The sequence below is a fragment of the Nycticebus coucang genome, chromosome 8 (assembly GCF_027406575.1).
Source record: "Nycticebus coucang isolate mNycCou1 chromosome 8, mNycCou1.pri, whole genome shotgun sequence".
Classification (NCBI taxonomy): domain Eukaryota; kingdom Metazoa; phylum Chordata; class Mammalia; order Primates; family Lorisidae; genus Nycticebus; species Nycticebus coucang.
In genome coordinates, this window is record NC_069787.1 from 7,289,499 (window position 1) to 7,314,290 (window position 24,792).

The window sequence follows — 24,792 nt, forward strand, 5'->3', positions numbered from 1 at the left end:
TGCTCCTGGGTAACATACATTAAGTAGCCCCAGGTATGCCATCAAAATATGCAAGGAACAGAGCTTTATCAAACAAGAGCACAATCCCTGCGCCTTCCAGATGCCTCGGATGTACAGTATGACATAAGGGGGCCTACACAGGGCTCACAAAGTTGGAATAAAAGTAACTAATTAGACTGATGTTTGTTCAACGTTATCTGCCAATAACAAATACATGGTGTCCCTAAAGTTCATGTGCAAATTGCTTTCTATCTATTGAGATTTCTCAGACACAAAGGAAAGAAACGACATCATCAATCCGTGCAACTTGAATCCATTAAAATAGTGATTTTAAACCTTTGTGTGCAATTTGCACACAAACTTTATGGACACCCTGTATGATTTTAAATTCAGTAATAATGAAATATTGCCAGAAATAGTTTATAAATTGATCAAATGAGAAGCACCATCTGCATTCTTAACAATAATCTCAAAATTAGTACTAGTGTGAACTATTAGCTACTTATAAAAAGAGTTAGCAATGATACAGATATCCATGAAGGTTCTCTTTAGATTATCACGTCGATTATATTCAGGGCCAAGGTCGTTTCATTTAAGATACACTGGTTTACTGATAAAGTCTTAAAATCATACCAAAAAGAGCAAGAATAATTTCACAGATGAGACAATTCAGAGTTAGAAAGGATAGTGAATTGCCCCAGCAAATAGCTAAAAATGTAAATATTCATAATACGAATTATATGCTCAGTAATTCAATATGGATGTGCATTTATTGTTGAAGAGAAATATTAAGAATAACCTGCTTTTTAAATAATAACTTATGCATATGGTGACACTTGTCACCTTAACATCAACAAGAGTTTTCCCAAAAATACGGCCTATTGTATTTGAGTAGATTACCCTCCAAGACCCTTCTTAAGTGTTTTAGATAAATTAAAAACATCCCACTTTTATTAAATAAAAGCTTTAAAAAAATACATTGTGTAACTCTTCACAATCTACCACTATATGGTGAGAAAATACAAACAGTAAGTAAGAAACCCCAGGAAGATTTCAAATAATCTTAAATTTAAATTTTCGATCTAGCATGCTACGAAACTAACCAAAGTATGCCACGCAAGGGCTATCTCTGCTTGCAAGATGGTTATTCACAGATCTTACCATTCTTTTGTGGAATCAAATTAGATCAGTTTCAAATTGCTTTGTAAGCAATTAAAAATCACTGTCTTTTTGTTGCTTTTAGGCATTAGGAGAGAAAGAAATAGCTAATATAGAGATTTACTAAGAAAAATAAGAAAAGTCAGTCAGAAATTTAGTTTGACAATTTGGGGCAGGGCACATATGTTTGTGCTTACAGACTAGTGACTTCCATCTAGTTTTCTTGATGAGTGATTTTTTTTGAAAATCCTCTACAGATATATATTTAGTAGAATACTATGAGACCAAAACCGTCTTCCAGTACATTTGCCACACCTAATGCACATATTATATTTCCAAGTTCAAGTGACAGCGAATTCAGCAGACAGACACCCACATACCGGATTGTCATGTTCTGTCCTATGCACTGGGCATGTACAGATGCTGTGAAAGTACTACCCAGAATGTGTAAAACATTAGGAAAATATCATTTGAACACAGTTTTCCTACTTCATGAAGGTCTCCTGTTACAACTATTTCAGAATTTGAAAACTAAATTAAAAATATTATTAATTCTAGTATATGTTTTCACAGTAGCACTTTTTACACAACTTCCACACACATAATTATCCTGATAATTAAGGTTGGTGGTAAACTTCCTTATTTTCAGAGAATTACAGAAGAGAAGAAATAAGTATTTATTTATATTCATATAACTTACTGATTAAAAACAATTAGTTGTGACTGGTAATCCATTTCTAACTCAGATACCTGAAGTCCTCCTGTATAAATGTTAATGTCATAGGAATTTTGAGATTAACATTGTGATTTTCAAAAAATTTAATCTAGATTTTTTTAGAAAGTAGCTCTGAAACAAACCAACCTAAGGAAACTAGTTCCTTCAAAGAAAATATTGTATTTCATGGTTGAGAACAGCAATCATGAAAATATATTCAAGGTTCTCTTTAGCTCAATGAAGAAGGTGGTGCTGGTGGACATTTTAGTTTTAATTAAAAAAATAAATTATATATTTTTAAATGTCAAAGAATGAGAAAACAGGGTCTAAAAAGTGTTCAGCCTAGAACTCTCCAAAATTTTATACTTCATGGATACCACGGTTTTGTAGCAGTTATTGTAAGAATCAGACATAAACTTTTAAATATGAAAAAGTGTTTTTGGCTTAAAAATAAAAAGAGTTGTCGGTATTTTGTTTTTCCTTCCAGTGGCTTGCAACAGATTGATATGGCTACCAGTTGATCCTAAGATCTTTTAATGTGAGATATAATTATCAGCTAAATATCAAATATCATATGATTTAAATAAGGGAGGAAATGGGGTGAAGTATACAATAAGACCCAAAGGGATGGTTTTGTAACACACTTCGCCTCCCTGCCTAACAACAGCAGCTTTAAAGTTTTGTGTATTAAAACGAATACTGTGGTGGCGCATTTAACTCCACGGAGAATCTGATTGAAAATATAGTACACGAAAATTACCTTAACATTTGAATACAATCTTTTGAAATATTGCTCCCAATGCTATGAGTGTTTTCTGTCAAACTTTCTTAAGAGCAGAAGATCTTTCTTAAAGAGAGAAGCCACAGCGAAGAGCCAGGTCAGTTCCTAGACCGAAAGGTTTTCTGAATCAGAACCATCCTCGGTTCTGCCTTCAGACAGGAACAGATCACCTGCTGCAGACAGACAGGAAGACTGCCATACAACACCTGAGCTCTGTGGAAGATGTGCCTGGGTCCTTTCAAAGAGTAAATTATCCACTGTTCTCTTTATAACTCCAGCTAACAATCGGTTTCGTGAATGATGATAACAGTCGATGACGTTAAATCAATGTACACCAAAATCAAGAATTTTCCCAGAAACAGGTACCATACCACTCCGCTTAGCCTTTTGTCAGGTTTTGTATTCAAATGATAAATTTACACAAATTGTATTCCTTCCCTAATTTTGAAAGGAATGGAAAATAAAAACCCTTTACCTACTTCAGGACAGATGACTATTTTTTAACTTTATTTCTCCTAAAATAATTAACCTATTCTTCCACTGGTAGTAGGCTCAGGCCCAAGTGAATAATTAGATCCTTGTTATCAAACCAGAGCAACACACCATCATAATGATCTAAGAATAATAGGATAATAATCTTGCACATTCCGGATATATCACCAACACAGTTCAACAAAATGCAATTCGAGTGAGCCGACTCACCTAAGGAATGGGAGTTAACAAGAAGGACTTAGACACGCAGCCTCCTGATCTCCAGCAGAGGTAAAGGCCCCTTCGTTTACCTACCAACCGCCTTATATAAAAGCAGCAGTTTGGTTACTCCCAGTCTCTGCCTCCTCACCTTAGGCTCCTCCCCAAATACCCAGGCATAAAGTACCCCGGCTACACACCCCCTTCCACCCCCTGGGCCGGGCGCTGGGAACTTTCTGCTAACCTGCACCCTCTACCTCGCTCAGACCACAAGGCGAGGGCTGCGCGCCCGGCCCCAGTCGGCGCTCACGGCGGAGACCGAGCCCGTCCTGACACCTGGGCGTGAGGCGTGGGGGTCTTGGCTGCTCTGCATCCCGGGAACCCTGCCCCTGACGCGGCCCCTCCCTGGCTCGGGGACAGCACAGCGCTTAAGAGCTCCAAAGCCGGTGTCCCCGAGTGCGCCCCTCGCTGAACTGTCACCAAGAAGCACACACAGCGCTGTGCTCTCGGGTTCTGGGGACCACACGAGACCTCCTTAGCAGGGGGACCTCGAGGGCGCGCGATCTGCGCTTCTCCTTGGCCCGGACGCCCTGCCCACTCCGGACTGGGGCGCAGCGGTGGCGGTCCCCGTCTGCTCCGATCCCCACCCACCGCGCGCTCTCACCCGGGGGCCTCTTCTGGGAGCCCCGACTCGCGCGCTGGCGTCTGCTAGTGCTGGGACCGTGCGCGGTTCTCCGACCCCGCGCCTCACGGGCTGTCCGTGCCCTCCGCCGCGGGTCTACTCAACCCAGGGCGCGAACCTCGGCCCGGGACCCCCCACCCTGTCACCCGCGCGCCCTGCCGGTCCCAGCCCTCTGGGACACGACTCCTTGGTCCCCTTCCCCTCTGACCGTGTCCCCCGCCACTCGCCCGGACCCTCCCCGGTCCTCCTCCTCGGCGCGTCCCCTACCCCTCTGTCCGCCGGCTCGGGGCGCCGCGGGGCACCCGGACTCTGACCTGCGGCGGCGGCGGCGCGGCGCCCCTCCCGGTGTCCCGGCGGCCGACCAGAGCGCCCCAGGCGGCGGCTCCGGCCTGCGCTCGGGCTCCGAGTGCGGAGGGCCCCGCCTGCCCGAGGACACGCCGGGCCGGGCCGGGCCGGGGGCGGGCGCGCGGGGGCGGCGGGGCGGGGAGCGCGGTGGGGCCGGCGGGGCCGCTGCTCTCCGGCGCCCGCGCTGCGCCCGGTGCCGGCCCCCTGGCCTCGCCTGCTCCTCACAGCCACCGCTGGGAGGCGGCCCAGAAAAGGTCCCGGGTCCCCGAGGAGGGACCTGGAGCTCGGAAAGATGCCCGCGGGCCGGTCCCGTCGCGGGGGAGCGAGGCGTGGACCTGCGTTCCAGCCGCGCGTCCGAGGGATGGTGGTCCCAGGATGTCGCTCTCAGGTTCATTCACTGTAAATGGAATCAAACCGTATTTAGGATCTCCTGGTTCTTGCAACTCGGGGGTGCTGCACACTGGCAGAGCCTCCCTTCTGCATGTACACTCGATTTACATCGTTCTTCGCAAAGAGAGTTTTCGCTTTAATCATTAAAAGCATTTCTTTAACTCATTAACAGAATTTCTTAACCGCTCCAGCTGTGTTTCTTTCTGGAGGGACCCAGACACGTGGGGTGAATTGGGGCGGCGGTGTGGCGCTTGGGAACCTCAAGTTTTCTAGTTGGAGAAAGTTTGGGGGCCCTGCACCGGGAATGCGCTGGGTGGACGCTGAGCCGTTTCCTTTCATAACCTTGGCTCCCTGTGACCGGTGCGAGGGGGCTGGTGCGTTGAGAAAGCCTCAGGTCTCCAAGACGCGAGTCCTTTCTCTCCCTATCCCAATATTGTTTCCTGGGCATCGTGAACAGGCCTGGCCCTGCTTGGAGAGGCAAAGACGGGGAACGCCGGTGACTTGGAGACGCTCGTCATGATGCGCTCCGTCCTGAGCATCTCAATTTCCTGCTCTTTTCTCTCCAGTAAGAAGCTCATCATTTGTGGTTTGAAGCAAATTTTTGTGAGGGTGTGTATCGCAAAGGAGAAGGCTCAGCGCGTAAATCAGCAGTCACGTCCTCCCTCCCCATCCCCTAAAATAAGAAGAACCTCGGTTTTTTTCTTTCTTTTTGAGACAGCCTCACCCTGTCACCCTGGCATCATAGCTCACAGTACAAACTCCTCTTGCCTCGGCCTCCCACCCAAGGACCTCCGGAGTAGTTGGGACTACAGGGACCGTCATAACAGCCGGCTACTAATTTTTTATTTTATTTTATTTTTAGTAGAGACAGGGTCTCACTTTTGCTCAGGCTGGTCTCGAACTCCTGAGCCCAGGTGATCGACCTGCCTCCTCCTCCCGGAGTGCTGGGATTACAGGTGTGCGCCACCGCGCCCCGTTACAGGTCTCACAGGAACTTCCAAGAAGGCCATTGACCGCGACAGCCCCTCTACCCTTTTGTGGCCTGCCATTTAGGTCGTCAGGTGGACAGGACTCAGCATTTTACACTTAGGCCTCAGTATTACATCTTACTTCTTGTAAATTCCAGAGTTGCAATCTGCTTTTTTAAAATACCGGCGTTATTGAAATACAATTTACATAATCTGAAATTTAAATACTGCCTATTTAAAATATACAATTCAATGAGTTTTATCGACAAAGTCGTTCCACCATCACTGTCATCTAACTTTAGAACATTTTCATCACTCTGACAAGAAACCTCTCTATTTACAGTCATGCTCCCTAAGCTTAGGTAACTCATGTTTTTCTGCCCTTGTGTTTTACCTACTCTGGACATTTAATATAACTGGAGTCATACAATATGAGCTCTTCTGTGACTTGCTTCTTTCACTTAACATAACGTTTTGCTCATATACATTGTAGCTTGTATTAGAATTTCATTCCTTTTTATGGTCAAATAATATTCCATTGTTATGGCTATGCTAGATTTTGTTCATTCATCCATCATTTGGTGAACATTTAGGTTGTTTCCATTTGGGGCTATTATAAGTAATGCTGCTATCAACATTTATGTGCAAGGTTGTTTGTGGACATATATTTTCATTTTCCTTGACTATATGCCTAGGGGCAGAATTGCTGGGTCACATGGTGAACTCCCAATCAGTTTTCCCAAGTGGCTATACCAGTTCCCATTCTCACCCACAATGTATGATGGTTCTGAGTTTTCCACATCCTTGTCAACACTTGTTACTGTCTTTAAAATTTTAGTCCACCTGGGGCAGCGCCTGTGGCTCAGTTGGTGAGGCACCGGCCCCATATACCGAGGGTGGCGGGTTCAAACCCAGCCCCGGCCAAACTGCAACCAAAAAATAGCTGGGCGTTGTGGCGGGCGCCTGTAGTCCCAGCTACTTGGAAGGCTGAGGCAAGAGAATCGCTTAAGCCCAAGAGCTGGATGTTGCTGTGAGCTGTGTGATGCCACGGCACTCTACCGAGGGCCATAAAGTGAGACTCTGTCTCTACAAAAAAAAAAAAAATTTAGTCCACCTAATGGGCAAGAAGTGGTATCTTTTTTAGTTTTGATTTGTATTTCTCTGATGACTAATCATGCTGAGTGTCTTTTCATGTATTTATTGGCCATTTGTGTAATTTTTTGTTTGTATTTTTAAAAGTCTAAATCCTTTTCCCATTTTTAAATTGAGTTATTTTTATTTTATTGTTGAGCAGTTAGAATTATTTTATATATTCTGTATACAAGTCCTTTATCAGATACATGATTTGCAAATATTCTCTCCCATCTGTTAAATCATCTTTTTACTTTCTTGATGGTTTCAACAGGAGCACGAGAGTTTTTAATTGTGACAAAGTTCAATGTACCTATTTTTCCTTAGTGGATTATCAATGACTCATCTAAAACCATGAAATTTACTCCTCAGTTTACTTTTAAGTGTTTTATAGGCTTGGCTTTTACTTTAGGTCTTCCATCCACTGGAGTTTTCTTTTTCTTTTTCTTTTTTTTTTTTTATAGATGGCCTGAAATTATTTTAATTACATAAAATAATTAAGAACTACTTATTCACAGCTCTGGGATCTGCACTACAAAATCAAGACCTATAGAGTTATATTTTTCTTTTGTAGAGATGGAAGTTTTGCTATATCACTCAGGCTGGTCTTAAATTCCTCCCACCTCATCCTTCCAAAGTGCTGGGATTATAGGCATGAGCCACCACACCCGGCCCACATTGAGTAAAATTTTTCTTTGATGTAAAGTAAGGGGCTAGTCTGCTTTTGGTGAGGAAATCCCCATAATTCAACAACAGTGACTGAGGGGAATCCTACATCAGTGAATTTATAAATGGTGCAAAACTTTAGAGTTGACTTGAATATCTCTAAACTCTCTTCTGGATCAAAAATGTGCTTTTTTTCCCTAAAGGGTATCTGTAAATATACAAGATTTATAAATGTACAAGCTTAAGCAATATAAAATAAAACAGTATAAATGTTTTTTAAACTGCTAGTCTAGACCCTTTAATCTGTTATAAAATCAGTTTGATGAGTCATAACAAATTTTTTTTTTAGTCAAATAAAAAGAACAGAACAGAAATGATCAGAATGCATCTCCTGCATTGATTAAAGTGTTGCTTCATAGTTTTGTGTTACTTTGTGGCTGTGTTTGCATGTAGCAGGAATTGTTGTAAAATGTGTTTCTTACTGTGAACCACATTTTTAAAAGTTGGAAAAACACTGTATAAACTACAGTTGTAGAATTCTTTCATTCCACAAACATTTATTGAGTGCTCATTTGGTGCCAGGCCCTCTGCTAAGTGCTGGGGATAAAATGATAAACAGCATATGGTTATCCACCCTGCAGCAGCTCACACAGCCAGCACGATCCATATGGAGTTCCTAGAAACAAAGGATTATACTTGTTTCAATCTTCCCCAATCACAAGAACTCCTCCCAAATAATGGGTGTTTGGGCCCATGGGACTTTTTTTCCCCCCCCTGCATATAATGCTCAGTTGTTTTTCTCAGTTGAGATTTGCAGACATATTTACATTTCTTCCAAGGAAGGGAACTTTGTTCCCAAGTTCCTAACTGTATACTATGTCTATTATATTGAGAAGGTCTTGCAATGGGAGTTGACCATAATTGAGTTCGTCAACTCCCATTGCTAGAATGGGAATATTCAATTTCCATGTTACTCCAACAAGCCTCACTGGATAGATCTCAGTGCTTTAAAATAGTGGTATGTTACTTTTTAAGGGAAAAATTAAAAATCATCCCGAAATTTTTTCTTTATTATCCAAGAGTTAAGTGAAACATAGAAGTGGCATTAATAGTGACAGGTAATCATTTTGCAGATTGGGTTTAGGGAAAGTGATGTGTTACATTTCCAGTCTTCTGATCGGTTACATTTCCAGTCTTCTGATCGAGTTGCTTATTTATAGGAGCTGTGTACAGGCAGGGTCCTGACATTTACTCTCCCTCTTTATCTGAGACACCGTTTATCAATCTCTGAGCACTATAAATTCCCAGGAGATTTAGAAGATTTTAATTTAAAATTTAAAAAATCATAACCAGTTCAACATGCTGGACGGGTTAAACATGCACGCGCGCACACACACACACACACACACACACACACACACACACTCTCCCACAAACGCATCTACCTTTTGAATCACTCCAACATGTTGCTACTTGTGATTTTTAAATTTAGTTGTGAAATTGAACCTGCAATCTCCCAATTTTACTTTGAATTATTAAGGTCCCTTTCTCCTCCCCTCTCCATTCGGCCCCCTGTCATCATGCCCTTCAAGAAATGCTTTACCCATTTGTTACAGGTCTTAAGTACCAAAACCAGGCTTGTTACCCTTCCCTCTAACTTTGAATTGCTTGATCTTTTCTCTTATTTTGTACCTCTCTGCTTGCCTCATTCTATTTTTGTTTTGAGTGATTGCCTATAAAGAAAAAAAAAAATTCTGGAACATTTTAATAAAATTATTAATCTTGATGGTATTCAAATCACTAGGTTAGAATATAATAAAGCTATGTATTAATTTAAGGAAAAAACTATGAAGAATATAGCCAAATATTTTTTTTTTCTTAATACCTCAACTTAGACCTTTCTTTTAGGTAATTTGAAAAAATTAAAAGAAACATAATTTTTTTTTTTTTGGCTCAATGCCTATAATCCCAGCATTTGCGGAGGCTGTAAAAGGAACATAATTTCTTCAGTAATACTCTTAAAAATACTGAGTAAAATAATGGTTTTTCTTTTGCTAGTTGATTTTTGAAAGCATTTTATATTTTGTATCTTGTAAACATTTATGAAATAAATGATATTTAATTTTAAGAAAATTTCATTTGGTAATTTTAATATTAATAGTTTTAAGCTTGATTATTTACATTTTAAGGTTTTCATGGTTTGAAAAACATATTTTAAAGGTTCAAAAGCACTTTGGTTTTCAGGGAATAAAAAGAAAGCCATTTACCTTGATTTCTCAACTTTTTTTCACTTCCCCCCCCCAAATTAACTTACTTTGCAAATCAAATTGGCCTCTTAAGTATCAAGAGGTAAAAAGAATGAATTCATGATTATCATACAAGGGTGAGTCTTCTTACCGTCTACATATCTTTTCCTTTCAAGAATTTTGTTTTAATCAAGTACTAGTATAAATATGACATAAGCTCCCACCTTTTTTCTGCTTACTGCGACTTAGAACAAGAGATCCAACCACTCTGAGGCTTAGTTTCCTTACTGGAAACCTCATCAATGTAACCTTATCAATGAGATAACATGAAAAATTGCCAAGTCCGGCCCCAAGAAGGAACTCAATAAATATTACTTATCAACTAGGTAAAAGCACTATGAATTTTTTCTGCTACTCATTCAATAATATTAAAATACAGTTTGGACACTAAATTTTAGAAGATTTTTAAAATTTATGTTCTCTATTTAGTTATCAGTCTACATGGGCATTCTACGTAAAAAAATGACTAGTTGAATGAGTATATTTTTGAAATAACTGAAAACCCTCAGCTGTCTGCATGAGAAGGGTCTTCTCCAGACACCATGTGAATATATAGGTCCTGGGCCTTGTCCTGTAAAAACTCAAACATAAAAACAAAAACTTTTTGTTATGGAAAATGTTAGATACCTAAAAACAGAATAATACGATGAATCCTTCATGTACCCATAACCCGTGGTCAGTCTTGTTTCATCTGGATCCTCACCCCTGTCCCTGTCTCCTGTAGAATTCTGATGCAGATCACAGGCAATGTAATTTCATCATAAAACTTTCAATTTTAAATAATTGTTTTATAAATAAAAAACTGTCTTCTATTTAAAAGTTGGTCAGAATGATTTATTCGGGCAGATTTTGGATTTATCAGAAAAGTTTCCTGACTGACATTTTTTTCAGCTCTTACCATCTCTGGGGCAAACCGTTGTGTTGTGCGACCACATGACAGCCTTCCCTAGGACCTTGGGACGTGAGCATGTTCAGGCCGAGTAGAGCACAAATAACCTGGACCTGGGGAGAGGTAGTTAGGGTAGTTTTAGTTACCAGAAAAACAAAAACACAAAACATGGTCCTGTGCCAGGAACAGATTACAGCAGATCTTAGTGCCTTCAACTTGGGGATAAGTGGTGGGGCCTGGGTTGGCAGAGCCCTGGGGGCCGTCACCTTCTGGCACCTTCTTAATCCCCTTTCTTGTGCTGCAGTGGTCAAATATTGTGTGGTAATAAGTGAGAAAGATGGAGAGGCTGCGTGCCCCTCAGCTTCCACCCCCTGCTGTGTTTCTGCCTGGTCTGGAAGCCCTCCCTGGGAGGCAGCCTTACTCCCTGTGTCCCTCCTGAGTGTGCCTTCAGGCCAGAAGCCTGTAACGCTTGTCACCTTTCAGTAAACTCTATCTTCCCTCACTAAGATGGAAGCACTCCGGCCGGCCGCACAAGTTATGGTTTATTAATCTTATCCTGCCCAGTACTGACTGCACTATGGTCCCTGAAACCAAACGAGCAGGCCAGGTTGAATGCCTGGTGGCTGAGCGTTTAACTTGGAAACCCAAATCTACTCTTATGGAAATAACTCAAATGTTGCCTCATCAAGAGGCTTCCATCGGACAATTCGGAGTTTACTGGGATTTAGTTGAAAATAATGCAATGTTGTGAGATGGGAAGATGATTTAAAGGAAATTACATCAAATGCTTGAAATCAGTTTTTGAGTTTGAACTCATAAACAAATGCAAACCTATCATTTGATGATGCCTATTATAAACTAATAAAATGATTCAAGAATATGAATGGAAAAAAAAAAAGAGGCTTCCATCATTGTCATTCTTTGTTTTTTTTTTTTTGTGGTTTTTGGCCGGGGCTGGGTTTGAACCCGCCACCTCCAGCATATGGGACTGGCGCCCTACTCCTTGAGCCACAGGCACCACCCCCGTCGTCATTCTTTATTCTCCTAAGGGCTTTACTTTCTGTCACACCTGAAGTTTTATATATATATTAATCAATACCTGAAATTATACTTCCAAACTTGCTTGCTGTCTGTTTCCCCTCACTAGAAGGTAAACTCTCTGATTTTTTCATTCACTGTTACAACCCTAGGATCTGGCACATGGTGCTCAAACTTTTATTACAAACAATATTAACGCATTACCTTTAGAAGCTGGATTCTCATCATTACGTCTCCAGATCAAAATTCACGTACATAAGTCCCCAGCAGATCGGCTACTGATTTGAGCCTTACTTAGGTAGCCTTTCTGTTTTTAATGAACATAATTTTGTTTTGAACATTTGGACCCAGGTGCGAATTTTGTTCTTGATACATTGATACAATAGCTACTATGTATGAATAGTAGCTGTTCATTTCCATTTGGAGCAAAGTCTGAGGACTGGGAAGTTTGAAGCTAAGGCTTAAAACCAGGGCTTTTGTTTTTTGCATTTCTTTTTTTATTATTATTAAATCATAGCTGTGTACATTAATGCAATCATGGGATACAATGTGCTGGTTTTATATACCATTTGAAATATTTTCATCAAATGGTTAACATAGCCTTCACAGTATTTTCTTAGTTATTGTGTTAAGACATTTATATTCTCCATTTAGTACGCTTCATATGTACCCTCGTAAGATGCACCGTACGTGTGGTCCTGGGCTTTTTTTTTTTTGTAGAGACAGAGTCTCACTGTACCGGCCTCGGGTAGAGGGCCGTGGCGTCACACGGCTCACAGCAACCTCTTAACTCTTGGGCTTACGCCATTCTCTTGCCTCAGCCTCCCAAGCAGCTGGGACTACAGGCGCCTGCCACAACCCCTGGCTATTTTGTTGTTGTTGTTGCAGTTTGGCCGGGGCTGGGCTCGAACCCGCCACCCTCGGCATATGGGGCCGTTGCCCTACTCACTGAGCCACAGGCGCCGCCCCCGATCCTGGGCTTTTTAATAGCCCAAGAGCGATTAGCTTAGCGATACTTAAGCTCTTCCACTGTTACTGTCCAGTAATATAATTTCCCTTTCCCCCTTTTGCAGAGAGATATTCTGGCATTTAGATACTTTTTTTTTATTATTAAATCACAGCTGTGTACATTAATGCAATCATGAGGTACACTGTGCTGGTTTTATATGCCATTTGAAATTTTTTATCAAACTGGTTAACATAGCCTTCACCACATTTTCTTAGTTATTGTGTTAAGACATTTATATTCTACACTTACTAAATTTAACATGTACCCTTGTAAGATGCAGGTGAAAGGCCAGAGCCAACCTGCCAGCAGACTTCTTGCTGCTGGGGCCCTCAAAAGAGCCTTCTTTCCAGTTTTGGGTTGAACCCCCTTTCTGAGTCATGACATTTTGGCACAGGGCAGAGCTCTGTTTTACATTTCTACTGGATTTTAAATGTTTGAGTGACTAGTAGGTGGATCGTGAACTGCATTTGCATGCTTAGAAACTTTCACACAGTAAAAGCAGGTGGGGGAGTGTCACATGACTCTTCCTATATTGGCATTATATTTGGCCAGCACCTTCCTACCATCATAACATGGCTGGCTATTTCTTTCGCTTCAAAGCATATTTCTGATTTTAATCTCCTATAACACCTATTCTCTCAGTAAAATTGCAGTAAACCAATTTCTTTCAGATCAATCTCTGCACCTTCTCCTAGAAAGCAGAATTAAAAAAAAAATTATTCCTGTAGTAGTTAAGAAGTTGACTTTCTTGGCATAGAGATTTTTAAAGATTAATTTAGTTGACTTCTTTAGCACTTCTTTTACCAAATGAAATTGCAGTGGCCTAGATGATTTGCATAATTTATTAAGGATAGAAAGCAAATTATCAGCCTTTAAGGCATTGTTCAGTCTGGTCCTATAAAACGTGATTGTCCCTATGATTTTTCAGTAATATAATCCAAGGGTATCCCCAGGCACTTCCAAAAAATTAAAACAAAAAAAAAAATCTACCTACCTGTCATATGACATGCTTACAGGAGGCAATGTTGTATAAAACCTACATTGGTAAACAACACGATCATTAACAATTCAATAAACGGGCAACTCAATACAATCAAACACTGAAAGGATATTTGAATCTAAAGGGAAAAATAGAGAAGAAAACAAAGAGAAATTATCTCCTTAGCCTCTGATGACAGTAATGACTTTTTCCATTTTTCTTGAAATGATTTAAAAACCTTCAGAATATAAGCTTCTTGTGAAAGGTCCAGGCGCGTGTTAACAAATGTTTGCATGATTTGTCATGGCCTCAACATGGGAACAACCCAAATGCCCATCAACTGATGAATGGATAAACAAAATCCTGTGTACCTACACAGCAGCATATTTTTCAGCCATAAAAAGGAGTGAAATACGGATGCAAGTTTCTCAGCATGGACGAGATCAAAAACATGCTTTGAAGTGAAAGAAATGGTCACAAAAGCCCAGATACTGTATGATTCCGTTTATATGAAATGCCCAGAATGGGCAACTCCATAGAGGCAGAAAAGAGATCAGTGGTTGCCAGGGGCCGGGGCAGGAAACAGGAAATGTCTGATAATAGTTACAGAGTTTCTTGGGGGGGTTGGTGATAAAATGTTCTGGAATGGGTGGTGATGTTTGTATAACTTTATGAAGTATATTAAAATTTACTGAATTGTACATTGAAAAGGGTGATTTTATGGTATGTGAATTGTATCTTGATTTAAAAAAAACTTCAAAAAGTGATATCAAGAAAGAAAATGATGACTTCTATCCTCTCCTGACTAAGTAAGAACCAGTGTGCTTGCACGCTGCCTGTCTCTACCCACCTGCTGCGTTTTGTCGCTGTGGGACTCCAGAGTTGTGGCACCATTGTGCAGATTGTAACTCATCACAGGTTGCCAGATGAGGGAACAAAAAAGGGTCTGGCGTCCTGGCCACATGCCCGCTCTACTTGAAAGAAGGGGGCACCTTTTTCTAAATCACTGAAAAGTGCCTTCTGGACTAGCAGTGGCTTTATTTTAATGGATTTTTCGGGCAGGGAGGGTTGGTAAATATACATGCATCTTCAAGTCTACTATCTTGAATTGGATAATTCTCAACCCTATTTGCTAAGCAAGAGATTATTCTGGAAAATAATCCATTGTGTCAGTCTAGCCCTTCATTTTTTCCTATAATACCATATTTCATATAGTATTATGGAATACATCATAATGTAAAGTTGAACAATCAACAATCAATGAACTGTTACTTTTAGTATTAACTATTTGTAGTGATCTATCTACAAGATCAATCTTGTTTATTTGCGATGCCTAAGGATTAGACCCTGGTTGATAACCATACAATTTTTTATCGTATTTTTCTATAATACTATATTTCATGTAGTATTATAGAAAAATGAAGGGCTGGGCTGACTACAATGGATTATTTTCCAGAATGGCCCTTTCTTAGCAAATAAGGTTGAGAGTTATCCAATTAATCTTAAAAAGTGTATTTCTAGCTTAAGTCTGGGTTTTAGAATTCCTTTAATTTTGCCTTTTTTGTTTAAAAGTATATTGTTCAACTTTACCTTATGATGGCTGTATATTTGACATCACTAACAGCCACCATTACCAAGGGACTTCCTAATACTTGTTAGGAAGTATTGTTTGAACAATGAACAAGTTCAAGTGTAAACATTTCTTTATTGTTCGAACAATGCAACTTTTTTGACAGCATTCTTGTATAGATTTCAAAAGATAGTATTTTCTACACTAAATTTAATCAGCGACTCACGCATTTATTGAATTGCTGTTATGTTCAAAATAACACTCTATTCCAAATAGGAAGATCTCCCCAAATCCTAGTACTTTACATACCAAGCGCTTGTGTGCCTAATACATGGTAGGTATTCAATAAATATTTGTAGATGGATCAATGAATGAAGATCAATCTTGTTTATTTGCAAGGCCTAAAGATTAGACCCTGGTTGATAACCATACAGTTGTTTTTTTTTTTTTCGTAGAGACAGAGTCTCACTTTACCATCCTCGGTAGAGTGCCATGATGTCACAAGACTCACAGCAACCTCCAGCTCTTGGGCTTTCGCGATTCTCCTGCCTCAGCCTCCGGAGCAGCTGGGAGTACAGGCGCCCGTCACAACGCCTGGCTATTTTTTGGTTGCAGTTCAGCCAGGGCTGGGCTTGAACCCGCCACCCCTGGGGCAGGGGCCCTACTCACTAAGCCACAGGCGCCACCCGATAACCATACAGTTTAATCGGCCCTTACTTCAGTTGGCACTCTAGAAGGGAAACTATCTGATGCAAAAAATGTGATATAATTTGGAATACTTCTAAGATAAATCTAAGAATTCTGGCAAACTATGAACAGTTAGTCTTAGTATTAACTATTTGTAGTGGTCTATCTGCAAAGTCAACTATTTTAAACTGATCTTTTCCAGCAGTTTTTGTGGTTACCTTTTTATGAAAGAAACGTTTACACTTGAACTTCACTTGAAAAATTACTCAAAAATTTTCCATTTAAATATTAATAATCAGTGGTTCTCAATCAGCTGTTTGTGTCTAATCTCAGAAAGGTAGAATTCAAAATTTCTGGACTAATTAGAACTACCTGCTGGAGCTCATGAATCTGAAATTTACATGGTATTTTACTGCATGATATTTTAAGTTTTAATTTAGCTACACAATTATTCATAAACACATTTTTTTCTCATAAAAATCTGAAAGATTTCAAGCAAAGGGAACATCTCCTCATTCCCAATTCCTTCTCTCTTTCCCTGACTCAAGTGTTTCTTGTGTATGTTAAAATTTGAGAACCATTGGGCGGCGCCTGTGGCTCAGTCGGTAAGGCGCCGGCCCCATATACCGAGGGTGACGGGTTCAAACCCGCCCCGGCCAAACTGCAACCAAAAAATAGCCGGGCGTTGTGGCGGGCGCCTGTAATCCCAGCTACTCCGGAGGCTGAGGCAGGAGGATCACTTAAGCCCAGGAGTTGGAGGTTGCTGTGAGCTGTTTGATGCCAAGGCACTCTACTGAGGGCCATAAAGTAGTGAGACTCTGTCTCTACAAAAAAAAAAAAAAATTTTGAGAACCATTGCTGTTTATTACAAAGTAGTAAACTGAAAAACTTTGGTAGAGCTCAAAATAAAGGATATAGTTTTACTGTTCTTCTTTATCATGCGAATTATGGAGTCTAAGCTTCCAACAAGATGGAGAAGAATTGCCCTGTCAAGTATTTGAGAGCCTTCATTTAAGATGGTATCTTACCAAAAGAACCTCTTCTCACAAAAAAAATATTTAATTCCAATTATTCTCAGTAAGGCATGCAAGCAGTGGAAATAGTAAACATACTGAGCGTGTGGGGAAAGCAGTTGGTATTCGGTAAACAGCAAGTAATTTATTGACTTGGCAAGGCTCCCTTGAACTCCAGTATGCAGTTAACTCTTAATTATCTAGGAACAGATTTACTATTTTCTAAATTGTTTGAAATTGTACTGAGCCTTCTTTGCCTCATTTTGCTACATCCTAGGCTAATAATACTGTGATTGAGACAGCAGTGGTGTTAATCAAACTTGGGCAATCGTCTAAGCGGAGGCCCACTTTCAAACCCTTGTTAAATACATCCTCTCTGTCCCACACTGTGTTAAGAGGAAAGACGAAAATTCTGCGTTTAGCGTGCTCACAGTCCAGAGGCAGACAAGTTAAAAACAAACAGTAGGCAATAATGCAGACAGCAGATCAAAGTGGCATCTCACTTGGGTACAGGGAAAAGGGGACTCCGGGTGGGGAGTCCATTTGCATTAGATAGCAGGAGTTTAAGCTGACCCGAGGTTGCTGACTTGAGCAAGTGAGGCTGTCCACAGACAAATGGCTACTACTGCTCTAACTTTGAAAAGGGGGCTGGAGTGGAAACACGAGGCGGCCGTGTCATTGTCTACCTAGCGATGGAAACCGTTGATGGGAACAAGATTGCCAGGGAGAGCAATTGAGGAGGCATGTCTGCGAACATGAGCTTTTCCCCTTACTTTTCTTTCTGTTTTTAAAGACAAAGTCTCCCTCTTTCACTCAGGCTACAGTGTGGTGGCATCCTCATAGCTCACTGCAGCCTCAAACTCCTGGCCTTAAGTGATCCTCCTGCTCCAGCCTCCCAAAGTGCTGAGATTACAGGCATGAGCCACCCGCCCGAGCTTTGAAGGGATAGGGGGAATCTGAGAAGGAACCACTAGAGAGGAAGAAAAAGAAAGATGAGAAGGGCCAGGGAAGATGAAGGTCAAAGGAAGAGAGCGGACAACTCTGTCAAATAAGATGTCCTGGGAAGCTTGGTGAGAGCCATGTCAGGAGCAGAGCCACACCAGTCAGAAGCACTTCCTGAGTGCCTGTGATGAAGGGATCGGGCTCTGTAGTGTTACGCAGTTTAATCTGCACTGTGCCCCTTTTAGGGAAAGCATCACGATATTATCATCCTCATAGTACAGGAGAGTAAATTGAAGCACAGAAAAACCTTGAGCAGAGTTGCACCACTAGTTTGCAACAGAGCTAAGATTATAACTCAGTTCGAACTAACTTGTGAGTCCAGCTCTTGGCCATGGCCGGGTACCAGCAGTGCTGAGAAAGGGCAGAGTGGACGCCGTTTCTTTTTGGAGACTTTTGTCAGTGGAGCATAAAGTATAGATGGGACAAAGGGGACACTGAGTCTAAACAAGGTGTTTCTTTGTTTTTAATTCTTGTTTTGAAGATGAGAGAGGTTTGTACATGATGATCAGCTAAGGAGAGAAAGCCAGCGAGAAGAGAGAAAGAAAGAGAAGTCTCAAGGTGAAGGAATGGATGTCTGGGTAGCCATAGTTCTATTTCCCGGGCTGGATCAGAATAGATCTGGGAAGGGAAAAAAAATAAAAAGACCTGCCAGTTTGAATAATAAATGCTAGTTTATTAAAGAAACCACCAGAAATAAATTTCCATTCAGTCTTTTCTCACCTTGGAATTCATTTGTTTATTTATTTATTTATTTGAGACAGAGTCTCACTATGTTGCCCTTGGTAGAGTCACAGCTCACAGCAACCTCAAACTCTTGGGCTTAAGCAATGCTCTTGTTTCAGCCTCCCAAGTAGCTGGGACTACAGGAGCCCACCACAGCACCTGGCTATTTTTTTTTTTTTTGCAGTTTTTGGCCAGGACTGGGTTTGAACCCGCCACCTCCAGCATATGGGGCCAGCATCCTACTCCTTTGAGCCACAGGCGCTGCCCCCGGTTATTTTTTTGTTGCAGTTGTTGTTGTTGTTTAGCAGGCCTGGGCCGGGTTCGAACCTGCCTGCCTCAGTGTTTGTGGCCAGTGCCCTGACCACTGAGCTATGGGTGTCAAGCCTCACCTTGGAATTCATTAACATAATTAACATCATTCCTGGTGAAGTAGATTGAATTTCTTGTTTACACTACAATTCAGAATGTGCTTGCCCTATCAAACTAGGCCATATCTATCTAAATAGCAACATTAAGGGCACAGTATCCAGGTACACTTTCCCTTCCTGTGTCCACACTGTAAAATCCGACATCCTCTTTCCTTCCATCTGTTCCTGTCCTCAATGGAGCACCCAGAATCCTTCCTTTGGCAACAGAAGCATTAGTACCCGTTTCAGAGGTCTTTGCTGAACCTGTTGTCGTATTAGAAATGAGAATGAGTTCCAGTTCTCCCTGATCTTATTTTTGAAAAAAGTAGGGGCCAAGGATGGGTAAACTTTACTTAAACTGAGTTTCTAATAATTATAGTAGAAAACAAAATTAATTCTATTGTATTTTGTTTGTAATGTCATCATAAAGACTTTGAATGAAATCCAGACTCTTATTTCTTTGTAGATTCCTCTCCAAAAGACAATGGCTTTGCTGTTCTGGTGGAGCAGTGGCTGCCAGTCACACTCTAGGTCATTATTTCACAAGTTTACGAAAGACTTGCAGTCCTTGGGACCTTCTGGGCGAGAGCACTAATGCTGGGCCAGGGGAAAGTGCAAAGGACTATGCATGTATTTCTGCTAGGAGCTTGCGACTTTCTTAAAGACAATTAGATGGCTGCAGAAATGACTAGAATTCAGACTAACAGAGGGCTAGTAGAAATGGTGTTGGGTCACTCCGTTTCTTCCATTTAAAAAGAATTATACCAGTAATGCATAAATATATTTTTGCTGAAAGGAATACAGAAGTCTCTAGAATAAATTGTTGTAGTTCTCCCTCGCATCCTCCCAGTGCCACTTCCTTTCCCACATTGAGATGCTTCTTGCTGGTCTCTTTTCTATGCATTTGAGAATGACCAGCAGCAAATACGTGTATTTCTGTATCTACACCCTTTAACACACCGTTTTTATCATTGTTTAGCACACAATATTTGTCATGCAATGTTCTGTGAATTTTTCACTGAAGAAGGTCTTTTCATGTCATCACAGAGATTAATTCTTTTTAAAGTCAGTGCAGTATAACTGCAGAATAAATCTTAGACTATCCTACCCGAGAGAATGAAATAAAAAATGACTAAATGCTAAAACTTTTGATTTCGGTAAGCACTATTGATTATATTAAATTACTTCCATGTTTAATTACTTGTTTGAGAAGACTAAACCTCGTAGAAATTTCCTCTTAGCTTTTCATCTTTTGAAAACATAGATTTCATGCATCATTTTGATAAATGTATTCTTAAAACCAACCACTCTTTTTTTTTTTTTTTTTTGTAGAGACAGAGTCTCACTTTATGGCCCTCGGTAGAGTGCCGTGGCCTCACACAGCTCACAGCAACCTCCAACTCCTGGGCTTAAGCGATTCTCTTGCCTCAGCCTCCCGAATAGCTGGGACTACAGGCGCCTGCCACAATGCCCGGCTATTTTTCTTTCTTTTTTTGGCCGGGGCTGGGTTTGAACCCGCCACCTCCAGCATATGGGACCAGCGCCCTACTCCTTGAGCCACAGGCACCACCCCATACTGCCTGGCTATTTTTAAAACCAACCACTCTTAAGAGGAATGCTTAAGTAGAAAACATTGCACTACTACCTAGTAGGGGCCTACAGTTGAATGCTGTGGACCCCCCAAGGCAGAAACAGAATGAAATAGAATAAAACGAAAATTCTTAAATATCTCAGGGTAATGGGAATTCTTCCAGTACTTAAGAACAATGAGAGTTCTTTTTTAAAATTTCGGTGCTTTTCTCATCACTGTTAAACTGTTCAGTAAAATCTTTTCAAGAAACGAAATACTACTTCTTTTTTAAAGCTATATTTGTATATATACATGTATGTATTTGTATATGTGTATACGTATATATTTGTATAGAAACATGCCAGGGAAAAAAATAAGTTTGTTTTCACAGTGATCATCTCTGGGTGGTGAAGTGATTCTTATTCTAAGTCAGGTGATTCTTATTCTAATCTTTCCCTAAACGTTTTTTTTTTAAATCTCAATGACTGAGTTGTGTTTTTTTGTGTTTTTTTTTTTTTTTTTTTTTTTTTTTTTTTGCAGTTTTTGGCCAGGCCTGGTTGAACCCACCACCTCTGGCATATGGGGCCGGCGCCCTATTCCTTTGATCCACAGACACCACCCCTTTCCCTAAACTTTTTAATTTCACTGCTTTGTGAACACATCTTACTTTTCTTAATTAGAAAAAAAAAATGGAAGCAATAAATGAATTAATAACAAAGTGGAATGACATGTCTTGACTTGAGAAAAGAAAATGTGCTCTCTCTCTCTCTCTTTTTTTTTTTTTTTTGCAGTTTTTGGCCAGGGCCGGGTATGAACCTACCACCTCCGGTGTATGGGGCCGGCGTCCTATTCCTCTGAGCCACAGGCACCTCCCAGAAAATGTGCTATCTTTATATTTCCTATGTTTACCTAGTTAGATGTCAATATAAATTTTTAAAATTTATAAGAACAAAACATACCATTGGACCCCTAAGTGCAATGTATAAAATTTTAACCTTAGGTCAAGTAAACTGCAAAGAGACTTCTTATGTATAAATAAACACATGATCTAAAGCAGTTTATTCTGTACCTTAGGCCAGCACACAAAACACACTTTTATTTACTAAGTTAGATTTCTTTTGTTAAATAATATTTTTAAATGTATAATTTAGCAAAATTTAGTTGTTGTTTTTTTTAAAAAGCTTATTTTTGTCATTTCCAAAAAAAGAGAGGAAGCTGTGCTTAGTGGGAAAGTTGCAACATTCAGTTTGTAAGTAGTTTAGATATTTTTTTCAACTACTTCTCTTACATAAGAGCTCTGTAATTTCTCCATAGGGAGAAATAACACTGGGCTACATTATGTCTTTTTAATTTTTCCTCCAGATAGTGTTTACAAATCAACATGTAGGAGCGACTCCATATTTAAAGTTATTAGCCAACTTTGGTGTCCATTTGCCATTAAAGACAATTGGTAATTTTAACAATCAATGAGAGTTTATTTTAGGAGAAAACTTACTGAAATTTTCAGGAAATAACCTTTTTGTTCCAAAACAGCTGTCATTGAACACCATTATATCTACAACAATTAAAATTATCTTTGGTGACTTTTAGCATCTGGCATGGCTCCATTATTGTTCCGTTAAATATTTTTCAAGTTTGCTAGGACTTTTGCCCACTGTGTGCTGACGGCTCTTTATTGTCACTGTGTATCTTAGAATTCACCTTTGTGACATTACTTTTTTGTATTGTGGGAGAATGTGTAATTTCTGCATCAACTGGCCTGAGAATTCAAGTCACATTTATTCGGAAATTGCAGCACATACCTACAAGTCACTTATAGAAATACAATCTGTTCCATTATATTTGGCAACAACTATCCCCTTCTCTCTTTTTCTAGATCCTTGCAAAAAATTCCCAGTTTAAAGAATTAGCTAACATGTAGTGGACAGAAATAAAACAGCAAAGGACAGCACATGCTGTCATTTTGACAAATTTATCTGAAAATTGTGAAGAAAATTTCCAAGTTGAGGTACGGGGAATTGATTGTCAAAAACAAAGCGGGAGAAAAACAAAAGCATACTATTTTGCATCCCAATGGAACTTATAAACATGTTCGTTCAACATCCACCCAGAATGAATACTGTGTCTCTGGAAAAAAAAAACCCTGAGATCCTGTAATACTTCACCTAATTTAAATCTTAAATAAGACCGTGTGTGTTTATTTAATTTTAAGAGGAAGTACATGATTGATTAATTAAGCACTGAAATATAATAGTTTAGGGAGTCTAACTGCATCGTAGTATACAAGGTCAATACTTTTATAATACGTCAGGCCGTAATCACTATTATTGAGTTGTTATAGTTTGAGGGAAAGAATTTATGTGCCATGATTTTATTCAAACCAAAAAGGTATTTGAAAAATGTTTAAGAATTATTACTCCTTATTGAAATCTAAAATACTAATACCAATGAACATTTCTTGTACTCTAATACTTTGTGAACATTTGCAAGCCAATAACTAACCATTCAGACAAAAAAAAAAAAACTACTAGAAAGGATTTATTTGGGCTAGTAGCATGAAATTTATTTTAAGTAATTTCAAAATCTGCAGAAATCCAAAGCAATTTGAGCTCGTGTAGTGTGTAGTCTGGGAATTGCCGCTTGGTACAGTGTCTTCAGACTAACTCCCTCTGAGGCTCTTCTGTCCTCTCTGTCACATCAGGCACTTTTATACCTGGAATGTCCCCCACACACACAATTTTGCATAATCAGATTCCGGATTGTTGGGGGGCAGTAATGTCAGCTAACAAAATTTATCTCCCACCCTAGGTGGTTGAAAATGGAAAGCATGCAAAATATTATTTAAAAAGCAGGATCCAAACCCAACTTTCACAAAATTTAAAATTGACTAAAAGCTTGAAGACAGATACTCCAAATCGTTACAAGGTTTTGTCTCTGGAGAACAGAGTACCGGTGATTTTCCTTGTCTTACTATTTTCCAAATATTTCAGAAGTTCATGTATTACTTTCACAGTTAATAAAACAGTAGAAGTCAAATTTGGGGACGAGTATCCCAAGAAAATGTAAATAAAATACACAGAATACTGAATTGTTTCAAAAAATTAAAAAAAAAAAACAAAACCTCAACTACTTTTGTAAAGTAATCCGGGTCTCCAAGCTCTTCCTCTCATTTGTGGAACATAAAGTATATTTTGGATCAAAACATGGAACATTCCAGACAATGTGAAATCTAGAAAGGAACCACACCTGTATCCCGACACAGAGCCAAAAAAACGGTAGCTACTGAATAAATATTCAGGTCCAGTCTTCCTCTACTACCATGCACAAAAGTAAAAGTTTTATTGTTGCTATGAATATGATAGAATTTGTGGGTCAGGAATTATGATTAATAAGGCACGTTTCAGAGTTTGAATGCACTGAGCACTTTTAAGTGGAACAGAAGCAATCATCAACTCTAACTGAAAAACGTGATGATTTTGAACTACACTAGAGATATTTACTTTGTGATTTTTGAGAATTACGCAATTAGTTATTTTTTTTTCAAAGTTATTACTTGTACCAAACAGTGACTTGTACCAAACAGAGAAAGAACATTGTGTATTTAAGCCATTTGTTTACCTACCTCAGTGCTCTTGTTGGGGGGAGGATTTAGCTTCACTAGAATTTTCTGTAAGAAGAGTAACCTTTACATCATGGCAATTCTAAAAAGTCATCTTTTTCGGAGAAAATGATGAAGCAATGTGTGTGGAAAGCTGCAAAATCTAAAGTTGCAGTCGGATGAGGCAAGGGATATTTGTTATTAAAAAAAAAAAAGAATTAAATCACCCCTAAGGATATTTTTTTCCAGCAAAAAAAATTACTATGTGGAACAAACTGTTAATATGACTTTTTAAAAATAATCAGAAGCTGTAAAAGAATTCCAACGGGGGAGATGACAGACATGAGATAAATAGGGAAGTTGAGAAAGAAAAATGAGTATGTGACGGGACTTGTGACTTTGCCATTATTTTTATTATCTTTGCAGAAGACTAAAGAGAGAGCTAAGAGAGACAAGTTAAAGTTTGGCTCTCTAT

At 39.8% G+C, this 24,792-nt stretch overlaps 1 protein-coding gene and 1 long non-coding RNA gene across 5 annotated transcripts in view; both read right to left on the reverse strand.

The window, feature by feature from the left end:
• Positions 1–4,827, reverse strand: part of PPARG (peroxisome proliferator activated receptor gamma) — a 143,950-nt gene extending 139,123 nt beyond the window's left edge. Inside the window, exon 1 of one of the 4 annotated variants that reach the window (XM_053600088.1) lies at positions 4,707–4,827. The gene's annotated coding sequence lies outside the window, so the exon portion shown is untranslated. Of the gene's footprint in view, positions 1–3,356; positions 3,479–4,293; positions 4,479–4,706 lie in introns of those variants that run through there. The other 3 variants (XM_053600087.1, XM_053600086.1, XM_053600085.1) reach the window with 3 other exon arrangements.
• Positions 4,828–8,065: 3,238 nt separating this feature from the next.
• LOC128592221 (uncharacterized) lies at positions 8,066–24,472 on the reverse strand. The gene is made up of 4 exons (XR_008381804.1): positions 24,342–24,472; positions 13,763–13,804; positions 10,731–10,834; positions 8,066–8,202 (listed from the first exon to the last, which is right to left on the reverse strand). It is a non-coding gene; the product is annotated as an uncharacterized LOC128592221 (long non-coding RNA).
• Between the last annotated feature and the right edge of the window lie 320 nt (positions 24,473–24,792).